The sequence below is a fragment of the Haliotis rufescens genome, unplaced genomic scaffold (assembly GCF_023055435.1).
Source record: "Haliotis rufescens isolate VD_foot unplaced genomic scaffold, xgHalRufe1.0.p SCAF_95, whole genome shotgun sequence".
NCBI lineage: Eukaryota > Metazoa > Mollusca > Gastropoda > Lepetellida > Haliotidae > Haliotis > Haliotis rufescens.
The window spans coordinates 437,922-465,324 of NW_025964389.1; the positions used below are offsets into that span (position 1 = coordinate 437,922).

Below are 27,403 nucleotides of genomic sequence, written 5' to 3' on the forward strand. Positions count from 1 at the left end.
GTTGTCGTCCTCGTAAGCAGAAGATGTTACTTATTCAGCGAGAACCCCGGATGTGTAGTGTGTGACTGCGCTGGTTTAACGCCGCTTTTAACAGTATTCCAGTTCTATCACAGCGGGTCAGCTTAATTTGGGAGGAACGCCCGAAGTGATGCAGGTCCCAAACGTTTACCTCCTTGGTGAAACCCACGAACACGGGTCTGGTGCTGACAAACCTAGAAACACAATCGAACATGGAACTAAGGCAGTGATATATTGCAGGACCTTGTTATTCCGGTTACTCGGCATTCAAACAGTTTGGAAAGTCCATATTTACAGAGGGATAATACTTATGAGTCTCGATTCCAATAATTATTAATCCGGACAATATCACTGGGAACGGAGCTCCAGTGAAAAACTATGTTTTTAATATCATCATTAATAATATCATCAATGATACCAAGGGATTGCTTCGAACAATATCGAATGTAGAGACCTAGACTGATATTTAATCTCTAAAATCTTATAATTGGCCTTTAATACGTAATAGAAAGGGGCTTTGAGAATCTCTCCATTTTCAGCCCGGATAAACATGCCAAAGTACCCGTGCAGATCCGGGTTAGAACTGGTAATTCAGCAACCCATGCTTGTCGCAAGAGGCGACTAACGGGATCAGGCGGTCAGTCTCGCTGACTTGGTTGATGCATATCATCGTATCCTAATTGTATGATCGATGCTCATGATGTCAATCACTGGACTGACTCGATTATTTACAGACCGCCGTCATATAGCTGGAATATTGTTGAGCGTGGCGTCAGACAACAAACAAACAAACTACATGCACAAATTGTAGACGTGTAGAGTATTCTGATATTTTTATTTCAAAATCTGTATAATAGCAGAACCAAACATGGTTTTAAGTTCAACGAGCGACCTCCTCAACCACCGGACTACGTTTGTGAGGCAAATGGGACTGACAACGCCTTAACGGTTTCCGACAACACATTAAAAGTGATAAGACTGTGTTTGCAACATCGTCCCCCGCGTGTTTCGTTATCATCTAGGAATTACCTGTCAGGCTTGCTCACAGAGAAATCATGTCGTTAATCTCCCACTTGGTGTTTCACCCCACCGAGCCCACCCATAGCCAACCACCATTACTAAAGTGCTGAGTCGACCGCGTGCAGGATAATCAATACCCTTGTTTTATTAGTGTTACTGAATAGTGGCTTTATAACGAGGACACGGTATAATGCCAGTAGACGTAATAAAGAAACGATGACAACAGTGAGCATTGTGGACGTTGTTAAGACCCTCCGACATCATTGTCGCTGCGTGATGACGTTTGTTATACAGGCCATTATAATAGGTAGTTACACTTGGCTGGTTTGTCTCCAGTCCCAGACCAATTATATACACGTCAATGCATGTCGTTACTTCAAGAGACTTGATTAAAAGTCGAGTTGGCTGAGGGTATTGATTGCCATAAATAATCAACTCTCAGCCATTTGAGTATTTCTAATTGATGGTCCCTGGGTGGAAATCTCACTAAATCACCGCCCAACGAGAAATGTGTCTGCCGGATTGCACCAATATTTGAACTCGTTACACGCCTAGTATTTTTCCGGAAGACACGTGTCGAGATTAAAAGCACAGTTAAAACTGTAGGATCTATGACCTTGGACCTCTCTGGGGATTGAAACATTCCACTGTTGGATAAGGTCAGTCTTTATTCAGTTGTCCTTATCCAGACAATAATGAGTCTACTCATCCGCGATATCTGTGCCAGAAATCATAGCTCCTAACAGCGTGTAAATATTTACACATCTTGATAACAGCCTCTTTATCGACAAATACTACCATCCACACGACTGGTAATTAGAACCAAGGGTCCTGTATCGGCGTGATATGTCGGACCGATGTCAAATCTCGTCATTTCTCGCTGTTTCTCGACCACAGTTTGGCGCTTCTGGCCGAAGGTGATCGATTTCATGAAGTCCCGCATGACAAATGTGGTCATCTGGTCAAGATCCCTGCTGGACGCAGAATGACTGACATGGGTCTCATTATTAACCATGTCTATTTCTAATAACAGTTATTTGGCGCCCCAACAGGACAATCCCCAAACCTCTCGGGACGGTAATTGGAATGGCGGGCGCTCCACAAGGGACCGGAAGTTCAAGTATAGATAAGTCTGTTGGACTATTTGAAGATTTTGAAAGTTGTTTAAAATATATATCTTGACATACCAGTACCATAAAACCTATCCACTTCTATAGTGTTATTTCAAGGAATAAGAAATATGAGAAAAACAATCCCCGTTCTCATATCCAAATGCACAAGCCATTACGCATGGAGATAGAATGATCGCGTTTAAATTAATATTCTTGAATGGCGATCGTTTAAATAACATCAAAGTATCATATTGACTGCTGAATTATTAACATCAAACAACAATAAAGCATAGAGATGTAGAAAAAGTTAATTCGAAAGGCAAAAGATGGAAGCATCGGAAGGATCGATCGCGACTGTATGTTAGCATGGGCAAGCTTGGAGCTCAGCGTAATCCAAAGTTTCAAGTTTCCGATTTTCGGGTCAATGTGACTGAATTGAAATATGCTTTTCAATTCTTCCCAGTTTGTGCCCAAACCATGAAGATTCCCAGGAACTAAACACAACCTTCGACTGATGTTCTGTCCAGGCCATCCATAACAGAGGAATGATTAAAGCGACTGAAACTCTCTGGTGATGAAGAGGATTTCAGGGAGGCTGACTGTGTGGTAACGCAGCCTGACTTCCACACCAATCTACTCCTAGAACCAGTAGTGCTTCACACCGAGTCTCGATATGGCTTCTCTTGGGACAAGAATTAACTCAGGCTAATGGACTGTGATACAGCGTGGGTCACCGTGTTATAAGCGAGGGAGTGAACATGAGTGTTTTAAACTCGGCAGTCAACAGTGTTTCTTCAATATCGTCACACACCATTGCGCCCGTGAAGACTAATGGGATCGGATGGTAAGGCTCGCATGCTTGGTTGATGCATGCTAGTGATTGATATTATGAGCATCGATCCGCGCAAATGGGATTCGAGAAAACGCTGTCAACCGTCACCGAGACTGACCACCCGATCCACTTGTAGCCTCTAATACGACCACGCTAAGTTGCTTGGGAATCTGTTCTAACCTGGGAATCCCTAAGGGGTTCGGCTACCATGAGGGACTGGGGCTAGACGCGGAATCCCCCCAAGAAGACTAAGTAGGCCATAATCTCTGTGTAATAATTATTGGGTGTCACGTTTTGCCTGGTCGTCTCAAGTTAAAAACGTCTAAAACACCCCATCACTGGTTTCAAACCACATCAAACTGACACGCCACATTAATGAAAACCTGTTGAAACTGGGGTTAAGTCCAAATCGTGGTACACAATCGTTGTCTTCGCTACATCCCCACCAAAACATGGGTCATTTAAATGGGGTGTGTATACCAATTGAAACTAAAATCTGTTTTGAAATATGACGTTTTTAAGATCTATAAAATAAGAGGCGACTAACGGGATCCGGTGGTCAGGCTCGCTGACATGCTTGACGCATGTTATATCCCAATTGTCTGGTCCAAACTCCTATTATTTACGGACCGCTGTCATACAGCTGAAAAATTGCTGAATGCGGCGTTGAGCAACAAACGTATATGGTGACGTAATTGGTACCAGTTATGAAAACAGTTTTGTGTCAGTGTGCAGAGAGCAACATCTCGACAATCACGCCCTGTCAAATGTTATCACGTCAAGCGTTAATTAAACACAAGCGATGAAAGTCTCCCTGAAAAGCAGCCCTGTCAAAATAAGTGAGCGAATATGGTTTTACGCCGCTTTTTCACAGCTGAAGCTCAGCGTGACGAGGGAACGCGTTAACCACCGCGGGATAAAAGGAGAACTTCATTTAGCATACTAGTGAGTTAGTTGGGTTTAACGCCGCTTTGAACAGTATTCCAGCTATATAACGGCTTGTCAGCTAAATTGTTTGATAGGCATTACTTAGAAGATGACGGATGACAAGGTAGACACAATTTTATGGATAACAACTTCTTTAATACTGTAAAAAGCGACGTTTCGGTATAGATCCTTATACCGTTGTCAAGCAAGTCTGAATGAGGGACATAGTACAGAATATATATAGTAGGTTTGAGGATTAATAGTGGATTAACAGTAACAACAATTGCATATATGAGTGGGATAACATAGGTAATGTGTTGACAACAAGGGTATAATACTGTCACAACACGATGGACACATGGTGGAAGCCAATGGGACATGAAGCCAATTAAACAATTAAGTGATTATTGCTTGATGAGTTCATAGTAGGCGGGTCGGATCAAATAGCCTTGATCGCTTGTCAGCTTAATGTGACAAGAAAGCCCCAAGTGATGCAGGTCTCAGACGTTTTCAACTTTGGTATAAACCCACAAGCACAGGTATGGTGCTGACAAACCCAGAAACACAATCTGGGCGAACCGGGATTCGAACCCAAGAGCAAAGGTTTCTGTCGTGCCCAAGGGACGCAACTCTGCACAGCGAAATCGGGGCCTTAGACGACTGGGCCAACCGTGCCCCCTTCAGCATACTAAAGTCCAACAGACTGAACAAGCAGACGACAGACGTTCTCCTAAATGAAGCAATCTCCTCGAGCACCCTTTGCACAAGGATTACGGCTGATCGTTATCACGACATTTGTATCACACAGACAATTCTTCTGTAAACTCGTGTTTGGACCACATGGCCATCAACGTTTGTCGAGGGTTCTTCGCGAAGGCGAATCATGTTCTATATCAAAGAGGTCGATTTTGTTGATGTGTCAAATTCTATAATTACACCTCGTGAACCAGCCACCTTTCCACAAATTACAGGATTGAGTTTCTAATTGTTTAACGCCGCATTCAGCGATATTTCAGCTATATGGCATCATGAGCATCAATCTATGCAATTGGGATACGACCCGTGAAGATCCGGGGTAGAATAGGTCTTCAGCAACCCATGCTTGCCGTAAAAGCGGACTTTGCTTGTCGTACGAGGCGAAAAACCGGATCGGGTGGTCAGGCTCGCTGACTTGGTTTATGCATGTCATCGATCCCAATTATGTAGATCGATGCTTATGATGTCATTCACTGGATTGTCTGGTCTCGATTATTTACCGACCGCCGTCATATAGCTGGAATATCGCTGATAGCGGCGTCAAAAGAACAAACAAACAAACAATCAATAGGGACACGATGACATGCATCAACCAAATCAGACAGCCTGACCACTCGATCCCGTTAGTTGCCTCTTGCGACAAGCATGGGTTCCCGAAGACCAACTGTAACCCGGATCGTCACGGGGATCATTTTCTAAGCTTTATGTGGTAAGAGGTGAGGTGAAATTGGGTTTAACGTCGCGTCCAAGATTATTGCACTTATATAGCGACGTGCATGCACGTGTGTGTGTGTGGCTGTTTGTATTAGTGATGCCGATTTATAGTGCTAGCTCACTGAGATACCATTCCGCAGTTTAACATGAAAACCCCACTCAGACACAGTAAACTGTCTCCGAGCCGACCAGTCCTTGTTTTAGCCCCTTAATGCCAAGCGCCAGACAGGGTAATAACAAGTATCATCTTTTAACGTCTTTTGGTATTACGCGGCCGGGGATCGAACCCCAGACCTTCCGCTCTCCGGGCGGACGCTCTACCACTAGACCACGGAGGCGGCGATTATGTGGTAAGAAAACAAGGTGCTTTGTTGATTATGTGTTGTGTAACGCCGCAATATTCCAACCGTATGCGAGCGGTCTGGAAATAATCAAACAATCCGCGCCGTTCGGGTACAATGATACATTCTTAACGAAGGCACCGAATCTGACCAGGTGATGAACTTAACGACCAGCACTGGTTGCTCGCGGCCTCATTATTTCTCGGAATCCCACAAAAGAAACCCGACCTCAGGTCGTGGACGTTATATGTCGGTGAAAGCCAAGAGTTCAGATATGGTTTGACAATCATATTCAGGGAGTGAGGGTAGTCCAGTGATTGTAGCGTTCGCCTGTCACGCCGAGACCCGGGTTTGATTCCCACATGGGTACAATGTGTAACGCGCATTCCTGGTGTCCCCAGTCGTGAATACCGTTAAAGGAGGCGCAGAGCCTCTCAGGACAGATCTAATTCGAATGCAAGCCAAGCGGATCCTGGCATTTAAGGGAGATAATCCTGCACATTGATCCTCAGTCTGTGGCCCGCGGCCCGGAGACTACTTCATGACAAACCTTCCAATCCAGTGTGATAACAAATGAACGTACATGGGCGAATATAACCACTTCAGATTACAGACGCCAACAGTGTTAATAAGAAGACAGATCCTGGATCATCCTTGTCGTCAGTAACAATTTCGACCTGATCTTTGAACGCAGCAAAACAAGGCGGGCATTATTTCACCTTCCACCACGTGTCCTTATTGATTCTGGGACTGAAATTAAATTTGCAGCGTTTTTTTCATTTTATAGCATATCTCGCCGAGTCGCTCAGCATTAAGAGACGTTTTCGTCACAAATCGGCACCGTTCAATTTTACTGATATGGAATTACGCCCTAATCGGTCCATGTTTCTGCAATTCGCCGTGGACCTTCAGCTGTCATTACTGATATATTTGCATGTATTTCCTCGTCAAACTTTCAAGGTGGAATGAAATTTACATGAAAAGTATTCCCTCAAGTGATACAATTCGAAAACGATTGGATTGCGATGCCCGTAGGCCTACGATCCGCCCGTACAACGAGACGTCAATCACTTAAGCATTGATCAAGAGACGCTTCAAGATGTGGACGTCAATAGAATGGGATTTCAAACACTGGATCCTCAAATGCTAACCTGGCCCTTTAATTGAGCAGAAAATCCCAATTTGGAGTCCGATTGTTGTGTAAATACCTTCAAATTGCTCCTAAATGACCCCGGAACCTTAAAGAGTAGATTTGAAAGGCATTCTCGTCCGAAATCGACGCAAACTGGCACTTACATCCAATCCCTCGTCCAGTCGTCGCCACCCAGTTGAATATATTCTGGTGATTGAACAAGGCTGTTTGAGAAGGACCTTCTTGCTGCTATTCAGTGCAAGGGTACAATCAGACCTGTTTCTCAGCTCCATTCAGCCCAATCGTCGTTGCAGTCTTTTCAGGCGGCGATAAAGTATGTAGTTCATGGCTCGAATCAGATGTCGGCTAAGTCTGGTGGATTCAAGTCTTACTTTCAGCGTGGTAAATACCTGATTGATATTCCATACTAACAAATCTTCCGTTAAGAGTTTGGCACACCCCGTACGTTTGCAATAGGAAACGGCTTAAGTTGGCATCGGTCGAGACTGTAGATTTATTGCTTTTAAATGCGTCAATATTTACATCGTCAAAAAGCGATTGGTATCAGATCAAACCACAGTAAATCGCATCAAATGGAGCATTGGAGAATTGAATGTTTTTGAGGGGGTTGACATAAAAGGGGAGGGTTTTGTCAGCACCATACCCATGCTCGTAGGTTTCACCGAAGGGGTAAACGGCCGAGACCTGCATCACATCAGGCTTTCATCCCACAGTAACATGACACGCCGTGATACAACTGGAATACTGCTCACACCAAACACTCACTCGTACATCGCAGACAGTTATCTCAAACAAGGAACACGGAACAAAAGTTTGAAATTCATTCCATTAGTTGCAAAAAACACATGGATACATCTACTGACAATAAATATGGTTTCCCATGATCGATGTTGGAAAGCTGAAAATTTAAAGAAACTCTAAATTGAAATTGCCTGTAGACAAGACATCAAAGGTTTTATAAGAAAGCCGCAGTTTGTCGACTTCGTTTTTGACAGTACTCGTCAACAGATGAAAACTTATATCAAGATATAAGCGATACAATGTACGAATCTAAGAACCTTGTCTGGCAACCTTGTAAAAAGCAGCACTGTAATACTTAGAGTGGGTTGCATTGGAGTTAGACATAATGGCGATATGACAAGCCGTTCCATCAATGGCATGTTTGTTCCCACATCTTGGACACGTTTGTCTGTCTGTAGTCGAGTTGTCACGCCATGCTGACAAAGCACTTCCTTAAATTGGTTCAAGGGACAAACCATTCTTATGTGTCATAATGTGTTTCAACATTATGTTCCGGTACTTGGGTAGATCACATTGTTGCCAATAGTCGTATTGGCAGGCTTCCGGTTACAGAACAGTCTTGAAATGAGCGATCAATCGAATAATAATTTGAATCTTTTCTGTGCGTATCTTGTTTGTTTGTTGTTTAACGCAGCAGTTAGCAATATTTGAGCATTGGTCTGCAAATAATCGAGTATGCACTAGACAATCCAGTGATTGACATCATGAGCATCGGTCCACGCAATTTGCATCAACCACGTCAGCGAGCCCGACCACCCGATCCGGTTAGTCGCCTTTTACGAGAAGCATAGTCGTCTTTTTATGGGTGGCTGAAGACCTGTTCTACCCCGGATCTTGACGGGTGAGTTACCGGGCCGTACTAGTGAATATGGCATGCAGTCCTTAAAGCTGGCTAAGGTTCTATTTGTTTGTTTTTTTGCATAGCGCCGCACTCAGGAATATTCCAGCCACATGCCAGCGGCCTCTAATTGATCGAGTCTGGACCAGAGAAATCAGTGATTGATATTATGAGCAACGCCCCACGACGTCGGGGTACGATGACACGCAAATGACCATCAAACCACCAAATCCATCTAGTCACACCTTACGACTGTGGGCCTAGCCCGGAATTCCCACGGTTTCTAAAGGTACTTCGCAACGGAATGCACATGAAACCGGCCCTGGCGCAGGTAAAAACCACATTTTGGATTGAACCAGACAGTCAGGATACGGTAAGACAGGTCCAGGTCAAGGTTGAACAATAACGTTCTTCTGTTCAGTTTTAGCTGCCTTTCACAGAAGTTCCAGACCAGTCCCACGCCGGAATCCTCCACGTGGCCACTTACATGGCATTCGGCGCCAAGTTGGCCACCAGGCATGACGTCACTCTACATAGAGGTCTGGGGTCACGACGTCAATATGGGGTAATAGTCAAAGTGTTGCAGCCAATGTCATGGAAACCGAAAATTTGAAAAGTAGATCCCACGATGTAAGTCTGAGACTTCATTCCCAGGGTCTGGACAGACGCTCGTCTCAGACAATATACATCAGCTATCACGAATTAAAATCACTGCTCTTGGCGCAGCTTCCAATATGGTTACCTGTGATTAACGATAAATTTAATCCTGGTTCCAAAGAACCCTGCAGTAATGGTTAAGTCCCGCTCGATTTGCATGATAAGAAATCGCCTAGACCAGATCGCAAACATTGAGCGAACAAAATTTAGTACTCTCCGTCCCTGCTTGGCCATTTGCATTCGGATTTCAATGACCCGGAGTCAGTTCTCAATGAAATCAATTCAGCCGAAATTCGGATTCTTTAAAACACCGCGTTATTGAAGCTTTCAAGAATTATTCCTGGCTTCCTGTGCCTTCATTCAAGACTGAGGATCAGCGCCAAAGCCGTGTTCATTCCGCTGATTCCATTGTTCGGCTTTGACAGTACTCGTCATCAGACGATATTGCGTTGGAAGACCGACAATGAGTCGGTTAAGGACCAACCGTATGAAGCAGGTTTTTTATAAGCGCCTAATCACCATAAACTTTCTATTTATTATCAGGAATGATATTGGAAGTTTCTTTCATCTGCTTACTCTGTCCTCGCGTGGCTTTGAGTCATAAGTCTGTCCTCGTAGACAAGATTTAAGTCTGTAAGACGCCATCTGGAGCCCGCTGTTGACACACAGATATCATGGAAATACAAGATAAGTGATAAATTGCATCCGAAATTATTATTTATGTGAAATATCATATTAGCGAAAAGGATCTAAAAGTATCATCTTCTTGAAATATGCACGTAGCATATCCTCAGGGATAACCATAAACTTCATCTCTTGAGCTGGAAAGCAAATACCTACAAAATGTCCGCATACCGGTAGCTCATGAAAGGTGGAACGTAGGCGACTACGTGACCTGACGGGGATGGAGAGGGATGGATCTACGACTTTTCTCTGTCTCCGACCTTCTAAGATCTAATATCTCTCCGTTTGCTTTCTTTGTTTCTCGTTGAAAGCCGCAATATTCCATCTACACGACAGCGGTCTGTTACAAATTGAGTCAGACCATCCTGTGATTAATATTAAGATCATCATGGGATGCGATGACGTCATTAACCAATGTGGAGCCTTTTTTGTTTTGTTTGTTTGTTGTTTAACGCCGCATTCCGCAAATATTCCAGCTGATGTTCATGATGTCAATCACTGGATTGGCTGACTGCGACATGACGGTTGCTGTACCTTTTCTGTTCCAACATCGAGGACCGAGTCAGTATACAACTCCAAGTATTGTCTTTCTATCACATATAAACGGTACATATGGTGTCATTAAACCTGTGCTCGGAGCTTTAATCAAACCTGCATATTGTATTCCATTCCATACGTCTTTCATAAACTTGACACCCGTGAAGACCCCATGGTAGAATAGGTCTTCAGCAACCCATGCTTGCCATAAAAGACGACTGTGATTGTAAGAGGCGACTAACTAGATCGGGTGGTCAGGCTCGCTGACTTGGTTCGTGCATGTCATCGATCCCAATTGCGTGGATCGATGCTCATGATGTCAATCGATCCCAATTGCGTGGATCGATGCTTATGATGTCAATCACTGGATTGTCTGGTCCAGACGCGATTATTTACAGACCGCTATCATTTAGCTGGAATATCGCCAAGTGCGGCGTTTAACAACAAACAAACAAACATAAACTTGACCATTGACGGCAGTCAATTCAAATGTTGTCATGTTTGCATTAATAGAAACAAGATTATTGGAGATCAATGCACCAAATAAAAGAATCAGTGTCTTTCACCAAAGCGCTGCGGGTTCTATGTTCGATCAATACCAACGTGATATTAAAAGTCATTGAAACCAAAATTCCAATATCGTTGGAAAACAATTCCATGCTGAAGCATCATATATTTCTCCGTTGTTGTTCTCAAACTTCTATATGCATGGTAAGAACAATTATTGTTCCAGGAACAAGACAAAGTTAGAACTGATGAAACGCTTTCAAGACTTCCGAGTGGTCCAAAGACTTCCTCTTGATGTTGTCAATGTCTTCAAGTCAGCCAAAACAGCTGGGTTTTTTCCAATTCCTCCACTTCAAAAGAGTCTTTTTCTGAGACAAGGAAGTCGTATCTGTCTATTGTTCTTCGTGATTACGGAACTAAATCACGTTGCATACATCAACCAACTGGCCGTAAGAATGTCAATCACTGGATTGTTTGATCCAGGCTCGGCTTATATACAGACCGCCGTCATAGTGACGCTTTGCACAACAAACAAACAAACAATTACAGAGACCTGCTTTATATGCTACTGCGTTCTTTGAAAAAACATAAGCATTTCAAAGGATGTTTTCTTTGAGAGGAAGGTAAGGACAAAGACCCTTTAGTCTTCAGCATGACATATCCAAAGCCGGAATCGATTTTGTTGCATTAGAATCAGAGAGTGAGGAACATTGCAAATATAGACACTTTTGTTCCTTGAACAATTTTTTAGGTACCAAACAAATTCAAACATTCATTCAACTTCACGCATCACCCATCGACCACATAAGTTCGGAAACAACACACTCACATACAAAAAAAAACGTGCAAAGAAGTTAAGAGGTATTTCCACCACTAAAGAATTCACACGGAGAAACCTGTCAAAACCACATTAATCATGACAGATTTCGAACCTTTTAATACATCATGTTTAATCTGGCAAATGTGTTTTATTTGAATGCTGCACAAACCTGGTGGCCCGTGAATGTCTCGCGTTTAAACAAGCCGAGTAGTTTAACTTTCAAAGCCATTAGGTTCGACAGTTGAATACCTTCTTAATGGCGGACCTTGAAGTGAAGATGAATTATGGGAAATAACGGCGCGCTTAATGATCTTCAAAAGGACAATTTCCAACCATCCTCTGAACCCCGCATCAGTGTCAATCCATCTTTACTGGAGGCTGTACAGTGGAATTCATTGTTGGTCGGATTTTATGCAAACACTTAAGAAGTGACGTTAAAAGGAATACATTGGAAACTGTTTTTATACTTTAAGTGGCATTACGCAACAAAACCAGCTGAATGGGAATTATAGAAGCATCGACTTGAGTGAGGTCACCCATTAAAGGGTCAATCAACTACCTCAATGCCCCGATACAACAAAAGATACATTGACATCGAGAGCACTCCTGTATTGCAGAATCGGAATCAGCGGAATATCAATACAGTGTCCTATTTGAAGATGTTTTTGAAGACTGATATGAATGTTTCGAACAGGAACTTAACCAACGTGTCTTGCACAGCGTGGTGTTCGTTTCATGATTGTTGTTTAACGCCGCACTCAGCAATATTTCAGTTACATGTCGGCGGTCTTTAAAGAATCAAGTATGGACCAGACAATCCAGAGATTGATATCATGGGCAACGATTCACGCAATTTGGGTGACGATGACTTGCATCAATCACGTCAGCCTGACCACCAGATACCGTTAGTCGCATCTTACGCGAGCATGAAACCAATTCGACATAGCCTAGTAAGTATTATCGCCAGCAGTGCTTCCATTGCATTTCATTCTAAAGAGGAAGGGACCCGTAAAGATCCGGTTTAGAATAGGTTTTCAGCAACCCATGATCGTCGTAAGAGGCGACTAACGGGATCGGGTGGTCAGGCTCGCTGACTTGGTTGATGCATGTCATCATATCCCAAATGCGTGGATTGATGCTCATGATGTTAACCACTGGATTGTCTGGTCCATACTCGATTATTTACAGACCGCCGTCATATAGCTGGAATATTTCTGAGCGCGGCGTTAAACAACAAACAAACAAACACAACCATAAACGAAGGGAGGTATTGTATTACGCTCAGCTGTGTGCGTTACCATGGCAATGGACACTGCTGTGTACAATATTTATTCACTGCTATGCAAACGTGTTCATTGTTTTAAGGCTGCTTAGCTGGCTGCATCCATATCGCTCCTGCTCCTGATTGCCCTAATGGTGCCTCTGCTATGTTAATGAGTTAAATGAGTTGTATAACCTTGTGAGTCATCCGATAATGGCTTGTAACTATTTATGATGTTAAATAACATCGCCGTGGGACATATCATTAACTTGGCATATCAAGTGGGAGTCTGCTTTCTGTCACATCGGAGTCGTCACTCCTTGCTTTTGCAGCAACATAAACAGATGATGATGATAACCGGTTTCCATCGCGAAGCAAACATGTAGAGCCCCAAGGCACTGTAGCTCACATTAATTATGAAAACATAATGGCTGCCACGTTTAAAGTCGGGTTGAAAGAGACACCGTCATTTTCTTTTTCATAGTGTTAAAATTTCGAAAATGTCAAACTTATCGACGGACGGACGAACAACGCGCCAGGTGAGCTAAACATAATGCACATGCTGGGTGGGTCTATTGTGTGATAGGTAAGAAGGGTATCGACCTTCGTAACAGACTCTCTGGGATATCCGCCCGTATGTCTTCCTGCTTTGTAGCACCTGTCTAGATCAAGCTACGGCTCTGCTAAAACCGGAAAACCATCGTTCTGGCATCTGGCATCACATTATCCAACCTTCGAAATTCACGATAGTCCGCTAGCCCGAGACTACTAAATTGTTGCGAGGACAAGTAAAAATCTAATAACGGTAGTCCTCATGACTTATAGCATTTGTAGGCTATAATTCTTAATCAGTTCTCAATGCTTTAACTTTGCTCCAAATTTGAACTGAAAGCTGACAGAAAAAGTCATAAAAACACAAGTTTCTGAGGTTATTTATCCAAGGACATATTCTCGACGCATAACGAAAACAAGAGTCTCTTTCCATGAATTCCCTCCTATTGTCAGGTAAATCTTAGTTGCAATAGGCCTCCTCCGTGGTCTAGAAGAAAGAGCGGAAGGTCGGAAGGTCGTTCCCAGGCCGCATCATTCCAAAAGAAGTTTTTTAAAGAAAGATTTACCTGTGGTTACCCTACCTGGTGTTCAACACTAAAGGACAAAAACAACACCTGGTCGCCTCGGATTGTACCATACTGTGTCTGACTAGGGTATTCATGTTAAACTGCGGCATGGTATCTCAGTGGCATCTCAATCAGTTGTCATATCGCATATATTTTCGGTTCGCTTTTATTGTCTCAGTAACGTTACTATGGATATTTTAAGTTTCCATGATAAACAAAAATGGTTCTAATATGTCAAGTGTATATATAAATATCATGACCTTATCTGATTACCCCTATCAGGAGTTGGGTAGCATCTTAATAGAGTCCCAGGCAGTAACATCGACCCGTTGGAGTTTAAAGTGTCGCAACAGCACTATTTCCAATCTAAATATTTTATGTACTTGAAGATTAATGGTTCGTGAGCTTGAGAAGTGTAACAATGTTCACGATAGTCTGTAATGTGAAAAATCAGCATCGGACTCAAATAGAATTTTACTATGGGGGAATCCACAAGACGAGACATTGAATAATAAATAAATGTGAATATGAAAGTATTTAAAACATATGGCGCAGTAAATAGATATGATTTCACAGCTAAGAATACCTAGGTGAAGAAAACGAGTGGTTGAAAGTATGAGCACCGATTCACACCAAAGTACCCCAGTGAAGATCCGGGATAGAACAGGCCTTCAGCAACCCAGGCTCATTGTAAAAGGCGACTGTGCTTGTCGTAATAGGCGATTAACAGAATCGAGTGGTCAGGCTCGCTCACATGGTTGATGCATGTCATTGTATCCGAATTGCGTGGATCGAGGCTCATGATGTCACTCACTGGAACTGTCTGGTCCAGACTCGATCATTTACAGACCGCCGTCATATAGTTTGAACATTGCCGAGTGCGGCATCAAAACAACAAACAAACAAACAAACAAACACACCGCCGTACGACTTTATACAATCATCTTGTTGCCCATTGTCACCAGGTCCTACCATACTCTACGACAAACATGGACTTTAGCGGACCATTTCCTTCAATATTCCCCAAAGGAAAACGTTCATTGAAACCAGGTTGTTAAAAAGACGACTATTGGAATATAATCTAGTAGATTCCAATATTTAACTTACATCAAACATCTAAACGCAATCCTACTAACTCTTACAGTCCAATTAAGTCTCAAAATGAGTCATCAAACCCTACTTCGAGCGTTGATACGAAACACGAACCTTGCTATTTGAAGAATTATTCCGTCTTAAAACCCAATTAAAAAACACTTCAAGGGAGATAACCGCTACAAGATCTACAGGTGGGGTTTGATTTTCGCCGTCGACCACCTGTGCCCGTGCCGGGGATTCCCCAGCCGATCAATCTCCCGCGGAAACGGTGGCGCCCTCTTGTGAGCAGCACGTGCTAATTACGCCAGGGAATTACCACTGCTTCTTTTCATGTATCCCCAAGGTCGACAGGGGGTAAAGGAATCGATCTCGGATGGCGATGAAAGTTTAAAATCAATTTACATAGATATTTGTGTTGGCCTTTAGGCTATGTGGTTGGGGATTACAAAAGGTCCATCGTCAGGAGTATAGACAGCTTTTCTCGATCTTACCACCTAAAGCGATTTCCGAACCACCCGTCCGAATGTTCAATGGATGACCACGTATTGTAGATATTCCGGGCGCCATCTGTTTGGCGTCCTGAGGACGCCACAACAGCGGGCTTTATAACGTGAATCCTTTAATTGCAGAGCACGAAACCTACAAATATTTACTCAGACAAGCTATATCCGACTGTCGAAATCCTACAACGAACTCGACCTTCAGCAGAGGCCTCTCATGCTCATGGAAATGTTTTTTTGTCGCTTTTATTTATCAAGCAATACAACTGATTTGAGACGTGAATTTGTTATCGGGAAAGGGCATTGTGTTATCTGTTTGGGCTAATTTCCAATATAACCACAGATGTTTTCACAAGTTTGTTTTTGTTGTTGCTAAGAAACGATTTTTATATTGTTCCCTTATCATTGATATTGATGCGGTGTCTGGTCACGATTGATTCACAGGGCTATGTCAATATACACTTGCAATATTCCAGCAATATTAGGGGGCCGTATATAACGACATTTGGGGTCATAAACAGTCTGTGACTGAGATAAACGCGGTATTTCACTCCTTTCGTTCTTGCATTCATCGACATTGGTTTATTTAGGTTGTCGTTTAAAGCCGCATTCAGCCATATTCCAACTGCATGACGACGGTATGTAAATACTCGATCTGGGCCAGACAATCCATTGATTGATAAACTGGGCGATATAAAGGATAAATTATTCCTGAAAGAAAATGTATTTGTTTTGATGGGTAAGAGGATTTTCATTTTATACCGACATGTCCATAATATTTGGAAATGTATGCGACCATATTACAGTTATCTTTGTGTGCTTGTTGTATAACGCCGCACTTAGCAATATTCAAGCTATATGACGGTGGTCTGTATGGAAATAATCGAGTCTGGGCCAGACAATTCAGTGATTGACATAATGAGCATCGATCCACGATGGATGAAATGCATCAACCAAGTCAGCGAGCCTGACAACACGATCCCGTTAGTTGCCTCTTACGACAAGCATGGTCGCATTTTTCGGCAAGCATGGGTTGCTGAAGACCTGTTCTACCCCGGATCTTAACGGGTCCACTATTGTCGGTGTTGCCGCTACAGAGGACGTGGGATGTAGGAGTGTTCACGACGTGTATCGCAATAATAGAGAGATCACGCCTGTCTGGGATTTCAAGAACGTTATCTTCAACCCATTCCAAAAATAAACACGTAGTTGGTTATCCGTTCTGCTAATCCGCGAGGCAACTTGGTATTTTTCACAGACGCGTGCAACACAGATTATACGCCAGTCTCATTGAACCGGGATGTTGTCCACAGTGCAAAATGTTATTGTGGAGCTGTAGTCGAGTGCATATGGTTTTACGCCGCTTTGAGGAATGCACCAGGAACAACACCCAAAACACGAACCCAGTGTTTTGGCATGAAGAATGAAGTCTTGTACCACAAGGTTACCTAAGCGGGTCATGTTTTGCGAAAAGTAGCTTCAATCAGGTTTTTATGTTAATTTGAGAATTCCCACATTAGTAAAAAAAATCCTTTCTTTCTTATGATGTTTAGTGTGCATGTGATTAAATGGGATATTAATATATCTCAAATGTATTGAGATATATTATCTCATGATTATATATGATGCAAATTTTAATAGTTTAGAATATTAACAATTTAGAGAGTTTAAAATAGAATTCTGCCAGGCGCTTTTTGTTTATACACAAGTCCTGTTGGGATGGGGGGGGGGGGGGGTAGTTTTAGGCTGCTCTCGGCAATGTTCCAGCTGTACGATGACGATCTGTAAATAACGGAGTCAGGACCAGACAATCCAATGATTGACATCATGAGCATCCATCTACGCAATTAGGAAAGCGAGCGATGGTCCCTCGATCAACTTCCTGGCATGCCCAAGGGGCGCAACTCTGCTCAGCGAATTGCGGCGTCTGTCACACTTCCTTGGAGCAAACGCCGTGATATTGCTGGAATATTGCTAAAAACGGCGTAAAATCAAACTCACCCACTCTTTGGAGCATACTGGAGGTGATGGTCACTTCTTAAAAGTTTCACACAGACAAAGCTAAAATGCTGAGGTGAAATGTCAGTTAAAATATGTTATCACGAACCGACCTCGACGAAAGCACGGTACACGTAAGCTTCGCACACTGACCTTAAGTGACATTCTGTGCTGGCAAATCATGCTTCCCGGGAATTATTTTTGCGGACTTCAAGCTTTTTCATCTTTGACTTTGAGGTTTCATTGAGGAACTATTTGCCGACGGGTCTAAAACTGTGAGCGTCACCAAACAGCCATGTGTCCCCCAGGCACTTCTCAAACAGTCCCATGGTACGAGTCATGTGGTGCGAGACACGTGTCTTGTGGTGCAATGACAATAGGCAACGCTGTCAAACAGTTTCAAACTTGTGACAGCTTATCAACATGTTGACATAACAACAGTGGCTATTGCTGATCGAATGTGATGCACGCAAGCTGACAGTCATGCACCAACCGTGCTTGTCATACGAGGGGACAAAATGGATCGGGTGGTCAGGCTTGGTCACTTACAGTTGATTGCATGCCGTGGGACGTTGCCAACACTATCAATCACTGGATTGTCTGGTCCAAGCTCGATTACTTACAGAAAGCTGTCCTGTACCTGGAATATTGCTGAATGCGGCGTCAAACAACAAAAGAAAACAAAGAGTGAGTGAGTGAGTTGGGTTTAACGCCGCTTTTAACAGCATTCCAGTTATATCGCGGCGTTCAGCAAACCATGATTTCCGTAAAAGGCGACTATGCTTGTCGTAAGACGCGACTAACGGGATCGGGTGGTCAGGCTCGCTGACTTGGTTAATGCATGTCATCGATCCCAACTGCGTGAATCGATGCTCATGATATTAATCACTGGATTGTCTGGTCCAGACTAGATTATTTACAGACCGCCGTCATAAAGCTGGAATATTGCTGAGCGCGGCGTTAAACAACCGCGTTAAACAACTGCACAACCAACCAACCAGATTGGTGGGAACGTGGTAACCGCGTTCGAGCCCCTTTTGAATCCAAATGAAAAAGAACAAGAATATTATATATACGTAACAAAGGCTTAAATATTAACCCTCCCAACCTATTTAAGAATTCAAAATTTACCCGTTTCCTGTAAACCTTCCCTGATCCGCTACAGATGTTCTTTCAAAGACTCCCACGGAACTGATTATTGATCTGCAATGTGTAATCGGATATTAATAATATACTGCAGCTGAATCCGACAGTGTTCATACATTATTCATATGGAAAATGAGGTCTAAGCAAATAGTGTTAATAATATAGGTGTACTATGTCAATGGGCTACTAAACAAAAACGCTATAAGCTTTCAATGTAGAATTGTAATTAACGCCTTCGCATGACTTGATACGATACGACTGATTTGATACGGTGATAATTTGGGTTTTGTTGATGCTGAATACGATAAGTGAGTGAGTGAGTGAGTTGAAATTCAGAACAGCTGTGAACAGTATTTCAGTTACATCACGGCGTGTCAGCTTGATTTTGAAAAATTTGAGTATGCGTTCGTTCTTAAAGCCGTACTTAATAATATACCGGCTATATGGCGGAAACCTGAAAAAAATCGAGTCTGTCGAGATAATCCAGTGATTGATATTATGAGCAACGATCCACGTCATCGGGCTACGATGACACGCCATCAACCAGGGCACCGACTCAGGCCACCCGAGCCTCTTACGACCAGCATAGGTTGCCGGGGACCAATTCTAACACGGAATCCACACCGGGGGTTGAAAATGTTGAAGAAAGCTGAAAGGGACGCAGGTTGGGGATATTGAAAACAGTTGGTAAGTCCAACATCTTCCATTTCCCGTGAGAAGTTTGTCTTTGGAATAATGAACAAGCAACCATAACCTCACCTCACTTTCCCATCCAGGCGTTCTTAATTTGACATCATATTGCGCTAGGTTCTGTCAGTATAAAACGCGCTACACAAAGCTTAGACAAAGTGTCGAACTTGCCCTCACAGGATATAAGTCAATTTATAATGCGCCGAAATAAAGCCGCATGATTGCCAATGCTACATTATCATAACCCCGATCAACGGATCAGTGTACACTGGATTCTTAGTCTCATCTCCCTTGGGAGTATACGACCCCTCGCTAGACGGTTAACAGTCGTTCTACCGGGTACCATTTCACTGCCAAGAGAAAAGCGGCATATTTGAAACAAAGTCACTTGATTAAGGAGACCATGCGAGTGGTTCAGTGTGCGGCCCAAGAAACTCCCAAGAGCCAAGCTGCCTAACACGGTCACCAATCCAACGACTCTCCGCCACCAACGTCGCTTAACTTTACCCGATTTGTGAACTGCGCGCTGTGCATGAGACCACGTGCCTTTATAACACGAAACCGGGGCGGTCGGGTAGCCTAGGGGTTAAAGCGTTCGCTCGTAACGCCGAAGACCCGGGTTCGATTCCCGACATGGGTACAATGTGTGAAGCCCATTTCTGGTGTCCCCCGCCGCGATATTATTGGAATATTGCTAAAAGCGGCGTAAAACCATACTCACTCACTATAACACGAAACCAACATGTTCAAAAAGCACGTATCAGCAAAAACAAACGGTTGTGTCCAGCTCAACAATAGACGGAATTTGAATGTACATAAATCCATGGTCACTATATCTTTAATACATAAGTCATTGACTTTGAAAAAAAATTGCAATTTGGAACCTATATTTTCTTCATTTAAAAATGCCCCTCCTAGATAAACAATTTAACGATACTGCGCAAATCTAAGCGTCTATTGCATATTTAACCAACATTGGAATAACAGGTCCTCTTGTGGCAAGGTTATCTGGGGTCGTATCTAAGCAATCAATAGATATCATTCCCTCATTCTCCCGTGTGTGCCATGCTGTTTAATTGCTACACAGTCGGCAGAGTGTCAACATGCCGGTCCCGGGAGAAGTCTGTTCTCCGCATCGTCATTCTGTCGTTAATTCACTTAGACTCTTTAATACAGTTGTAAGTTTTAAATGAAATAGGGCTCGAATTTATTACTCGTCACTTTTCTAAACTTTAATGAAAGCATGCCAGCAACATAATTGCAAGAATCTCATTCCATCGGACCCTGCCGTGGTTAATGTCCTTTTAACCTTTGTTTGTTTATTTGTTGTTTCACGCCGCACTCAGCACTATTCCAGCTATATGGCGGCGGTCGGTAAATAATCGAGTCTGGACCAGACAATCCAGTGACTGACATCATGAGCATCGATCTACGCAATAAGGATACGATGACATGCAACCAACCAAGCGAGCCTGACCACACGATCCCGTTAATCGCCTCTTACGACAAGCATAGTCGCCTTTCACGGCAAGCATGGTTTGCTGAAGACCTATTCTACCCCGAATCTTCACGGCTGTCCTTTAACCTTTAAAAAAACAAAAACAAAAACTAATCCATTAATCCAGCCCAAAATTCATAAGGATTAATGATCAATGTGATAAATAAAACGCGCTTTTGCGTTTTCCGTTATAGATTATGTGCACAAGACTTAAACACGATAATCAATCTACCCCTGCTATTTGTGAGAGTATGAATAATTATCTCATTTATATCACATCTGTGTAGAAAACGGTATTTCCAAAGCCGTGAAAATTGAATACTTTATGACCCACCTTTTTGTAAACGATTCTGTTTTCACGAAAATCTGTCTAAAATCTCATTGTTTTGACTCATGTCAATTCAAGTCAGTTAAGATAAATTACAACATAAAATAAAAGTGAACTTGGCGCACGGAATTAATCATGTTTCTTGTTTCTCACGCAAGGCTCGGATTCCAGGGGACGGAACTCACAACAATGCCAATTATATTTCCATCCGTTCGTTACACAATGAAAGAGCCACAACAATCTTGTCAGCGCGAAGCTACACCATTGCTAATGTCGAGAGATGCCTGACTTGGAACTAGCAGGCTTGGAATCAAAGCTATTATAGATCGTGTATAGCCGTCAAGTCACGCGAACGTTGTGAGATTTCTGCCTTTGCAATCTGTCATTCTTGAGCGTTCTTGCAATGTGCCAACCGAGTGGTTTTAGACAGGCATTTATTTGAACGAATGCAGTAATCAGCGACAACAAATTTGTAGAAATACCGATTATGGCATGCGTTATTTTCCTGAAATCGCTCAGAGTTTGCAACCGCGAGCATTAATTGTGCCAAGCATATTCAAAATTCCTTAAATTCCATCAAAGCAATTCCGGATTAACGCACCGCTCCAACACCACAAACGCATGTGCGATATATCAAGATACGGTTTATTTATAACCTTGACGTCATGTCAACACTGGCGGTCGATACCGTTTCGTATCAAAACATGGCGTGAAAATGAAAACATAAACATCGTGAAGCACGTGCAAGCCACGACGCATCGATTTCACTCGTGATGTACAATGTACAGCTGGCTACTAAACAACCCCTATTTGTTACAACATGCATTTCTGTCGTTGGCACAGCTGTCCAAATTAACTTAATTACATTTATGTGAACATAAATACAAAGTTAATAAGCTAATCCATAATTCTAACCAGACTACCCATTGTGGTTCTGCCAATTAAGATGACCGGTTTTCTTCATATGTAAAATATACGTACCGCCAAATCAATACATAGACAAGCTTGTGCACTGTTGGGGTGTAGAATGTAGGTTTGACTAGCCCAAACGAAGAGAGGAGCGGGTTTATTTTGACCTGCAGAGCATTGCTTGCGATGCTATTTTTATCCCGTTTCATGAATGAGCGGGACTCGTAGTTTAAAGGGAAAACGAGGAAAGCTTTGAGGGGGTCTTCAGGAGGATCACATAACACCAAATAGTTGAACTTACCTTTGTGATGTCGACGTCGATTGGTATTAAATCCAGTGGAATCTCTTAAGTTGGTGTCTTGGTGCGATTGCCAGTTTATAATTCTACGTAATTAGGTCACAAAGAAAACTTCTGGTTAAAATACTCAATTCATCAACGCATTCATTTGCCATGCAGTTGATGACGGGTTAAATTTAGCATAGGTACCGGCTCACCAGTGAAGGAGCTCCTCAATACAAGACAAGGTCTGTGTTACATCCTTCAAAGAAAGGCTAGAGATGATAGGATGAAGGATGCGCGGCCCTAAAACACAGCATCATCAACAAGCAACAGGTTATACCACAGTGTCAATAGTCGAGTGTCCTCATTCGTGATGTCGGCCTGACTCGGCGGTTACAATCAGAACGACAATCCTCAGCTACGATTTACCTCGGCTATATAAAGACGATATTCACTGACTGCCTTCGATCGCGTGCCATGAACGCTGTTGCATTTCACCTTCCAACAAATAGCGTCTGTTTGCGTCGCCCTCGCCACTCGCGTACACGACACATTGCATTGGGCTCTGTTCAGAATCACAGGCGTATCGAGTTCGGCTGCGTTCGAGAGCGCTGTTTCCATGTCGCCGGTTTTGGTTCATAGTTCTCGCGTTTTTTCCTCAACACTGAACACAATTTGGGGCTATCTTCAAGTATTGTTTGATCGTTAGTATGACAAGTGATTTGTAAAGTAAAAAAAACACCCTTCTGTCTCAATCATTTATTTGATGGTATTCTTTCTACAGGCGGTGTTTAAGAGTCGCCTTGCTGGCATTCAAGTTGGAACGATTCGCCAAGTTCTGCTCTGTGCGATGCAGTACATGAGCTGTTCTGTTTCAATGCATATTTGTTTCTTGGTTAAATTCGTTTTGATATTTGTTACCTTTAATTCCTCATTCATGATATTTTGGTTTCATATCGAGTCAAACATTCATATTGTGTGTTGTTTTCGTGACCTGTTAATGTTTATGGAGGCATAAACGCAAAATATAAGCCCAAATACCAGGCAAAAACTTGCATTTTTTTATTGGAAAAATGAACTCGTGCATCATTATCGGGCCGAATCTTGGATAAACGGATCCTGGCAGCGAAGGGAGGCAACTCTGCACAGCGATTTAAGGCACTCAGACTGATAGTCCACATAATCCTTTTTGGTTTTGGAGAGTACACAATCAACTCGAAGTTTGTTGTTAAACGCCGCACTCAGCAATATTCTAGCTCTATGACAGCGGTCTGTAAATAATCGAGTCTGGCCCAGACAATCCAGTAACTGACATCATGAGCATCGATTTACGCAATTGGGTTACGATGACGTGTATTAACCAAATCAGAGAGACTGACCACCCGATCTCGTTGGTATATATCAGCACAGTTTTCTTTCAAATCAATCCTGGGGCTGTGGGATAGCCTGTTGATTAAAGCGTTCGCTCGTCTCGCCGAAGACCCGGGTTCGCCTGGGATTTCATCTAAGAATATAAACTTTCCACGACAATTCTTTTAAAAAACCATAATAATGTTTCAGGCAGTAGGAAAAAAAAGAAATTGCCTGCCACAATAATTACATTGTTAGAACGTGTTTTCCCTTTAAAAAATCAGGCTCGCAATGATAAAACAAAAAACTGGTGTTGTAGCTGTAGCTGCAGTTGAGGAAATGTCTAATGTCGATACAAAATCAAAGACACCCGTCACATACATCAACCAAGTCAGCGAGCCTGACCCCCCAATCCAAGTCAGGGAGCTTGACCCCCCAATCCAGTTAGTCGCCTCTTACGACAAGCATAGTCGCCTTTTGCGGCAAGAGTGGGTTTTTGAAGACCTATTCTATTGGGATCGATGACATGCATCAACCAAGTCAGCGAGCCTCACCCCCCAATCCAAATCAGGGAGCCTGACCCCCCAATCCAGTTAGTCGCCTCTTACGACAAGCATAGTCGCCTTTTGCGGCAAGAGTGGGTTTTTGAAGACCTATTCTATTGGGATCGATGACATGCATCAACCAAGTCAGCGAGCCTCACCCCCCAATCCAAGTCAGGGAGCCTGACCCCCCAATCCAGTTAGTCGCCTCTTACGACAAGCATAGTCGCCTTTTGCGGCAAGAGTGGGTTTTTGAAGACCTATTCTATTGGGATCGATGACATGCATCAACCAAGTCAGCAAGCCTGACCCCCAAATCCAAGTCAGCGAGCCTCACCCCAAAATCCAGTTAGTCGTCTCTTACGACAAGCATAGTTGCCTTTTGCGACAAGAGTGGGTTTTTGAAGACCTATTCTACCCCGGATCTTCGTGGGTCTTTTATTGAAGGTCAATGCCCTCAGTTGTGCACGGGGTATCGGCCCGAGGCCCTTATAAGCATCTTGTTTTAATTCATATATGACTTTAACATACGAAACCCACCCAAAATATCATACATAGCTACGATTAACCGCCGACATTTGTGAATTTTTACATCTCTACAGCGGTTGCTACAGCTAGCACAGTCTGGGTGTATGGAAAGCAGGACGGTGAATAATGTTCTTGCTTACCGTCGTCTGAAACATTCGCCCAAACTCAATCTCGTTGTAAGGGAATTAACTCCGCACAGCGAAGACTGGCGCTACAGCTGCTTAGTAGGTTGTTGTAAACCCGTTTGTCGATATTCCTCGCCCTGAAGAAACTCTAGCGCAGGTTATGGTTGAGACCGTGAAGGGGGCCGCCTCCTGCTGATTTACTATCGGCGGAATAATCACTCGCTTTCATCATAAAACACAATTCCCCGGTAAGGTGACGAGTATTGAATCGGCGAACACAGTGTTTGCATCACGATCGGTAAGCGAGACATGCGGTTCGGGAGTCGACAGCGTTTAGACGTAAGCCGTGACATTTTGTCATTAGACCGGGATCTAAAGAAGCCATTTGCAGATTACACGGACATCAAAGTGTTTAATGGCCAATGAACTGCCCCGAGAAAACGGGGATTTATTTGACATAAAGAACTACTTGGCACTTTTTGATTGACATATTCGACTCCCCGGAATCTGGTTTTGGCAATTTGTAGATATGGAGAGGCATTGCTACGTATTAATGATACTGTTTGATGGTGAATTTGTTCACTTATTGCGTCTTATGTTTCTGGGTCGATCATTCGCGTCTAACAGCCTTTCATTTTGTAATCGAAATGTACCAGGCTAGTTTACTGTTGTAATGGTTGGGGAAGATTACCCAATTTGAGTGGATTAATGGGGGCCGTTACTTAGTTGGACTGACAGGAGTGCTTATAAAATGGTAATAGATTCTCCCCACAAGGAACCTGTTTTCTGCGTCCGGGAGTAATGACTCTGTATGCCAAACTCTTGACACACACGATGAACGTGGGAGTGGTTCTTTGCGAGAACATTTGAAGATCGCCAAACTTCCCTTTGCTGCAAACACTGAGTGGTTTTGGCATACATACCCAAAACAAATATGTCCAAAAAAGCAAGTCTATAAAATTGGGCAAGTCTAGATTTTTCTGAAAATGAAGAGAATCTCTGGGCTCCTTTTTATTATATTTCATAACTGAGACTTGATGGTTGTCTATGGGTTTGGTTAACACGGCGTCATCCCCTTTCGGAAAGTCTTTCAGAACTTTGTATGGTAGACATTTGGAGGACATTTCCAAAGTTGATGGACCGCCTCCGTGGCCTAGTGATAGAGCGTCCACCCAGAGAGCGAAAGGTCAGGTCTTCGATCCTTGGCCGCGTCATACCAAAGACGTTAACAGACGGTACTTGTTGATACCCTGCCTATCGCTCAGCGTTAAGGGGCTAAACAAGGACTGGTCGGCTCGGAGTCGGTATATTCTGTCTGAGTGGCTTTTTCATTTTAACCTGTGGCATGGTATCTCATTGGGCTAGCACTGTAGAATCGGCATTAGTCCAGACTAGTACAAGAGTGAGTGAGTTTGGATTAACGCCGCTTTTAACAGTATTCAAGTTATATCGCGGCGTGTCAGCTTAATGTGGGAGGAAAGCCCGAAGTGATGCAGGTCTCAGACGTTTACCACTTCCGTGAAACCCACGAGCACGGGTATGGTGCTGACAAACCTAGAAACATAATCGGGGCGAACCGGGATTCGAACACTAGTACAAGAAGACACGCACGCACTCACACACTAGCTATATGAAGGCGATCTGTAAATAATCGAGTCTGGACGATACAATCCAGTGACTGATATAATGAGCATCGATCCATGTGGATTGGGTGTTCCAAACTCCCCAGGGCGGTCATGCATGATATTTGTTGGAGAGTTTAAGTCAACAATGACAGGGAGACAGTTTTCCGAGAAGACCATGGGTGCATTTCTATCTTACTAAACTATTGTTCATAAGTGTGATATTTGGTCCACTTGCACTTAAACGACTCGACATGTTAGTTGTTCCACAACCATATTCATCTACAACGTGGGAGTGCATATCCATATTGGCACGGGAACCCTAATTATTTCAAAATGGGCTCAAATACACGCTTGATTGTCGAATGATTAGTTATTCACAATAATATTGGACATTTGAAACAAATTCATCCTCGTGTCTTTTTCAGTGAAATATATCACCACTTGTCGTTAACAGAAGCCAAACTAATGCTTTTGCTACTTTAATTTTCTTTCATATTCTTTCTCTTTACGGGCAGAATATAAATCGTTTGTCACAGCTTCTTTTTTAAAATCCCATAGGTGGTCGAAAATAAATTGAATAAAAAACTTAAGCGTGTCTTTTTTCTTAAAGTGATCACTTAAAGTATTATTGGTCGAGGGAAATTTTAAAAAAGATATTTGAAAGACAACATGAAAGCGTTCTTGTCCTTCCAT

At 43.0% G+C, this 27,403-nt stretch overlaps 1 protein-coding gene across 2 annotated transcripts in view; it reads right to left on the minus strand.

The window, feature by feature from the left end:
- The window catches only part of LOC124112659 (semaphorin-5A-like), a 92,135-nt gene extending 69,018 nt beyond the window's left edge, over positions 1-23,117 (minus strand). The window contains exons 1-2 of one of the 2 annotated variants that reach the window (XM_046472794.2): positions 22,562-23,117; positions 18,821-18,892 (exon numbers count right to left, since the gene is read on the minus strand). The gene's annotated coding sequence lies outside the window, so the exon portion shown is untranslated. The remainder of the gene's footprint in view (positions 1-18,820; positions 18,893-22,561) is intronic. The other variant, XM_046472793.2, reaches the window with a different exon arrangement.
- Between the last annotated feature and the right edge of the window lie 4,286 nt (positions 23,118-27,403).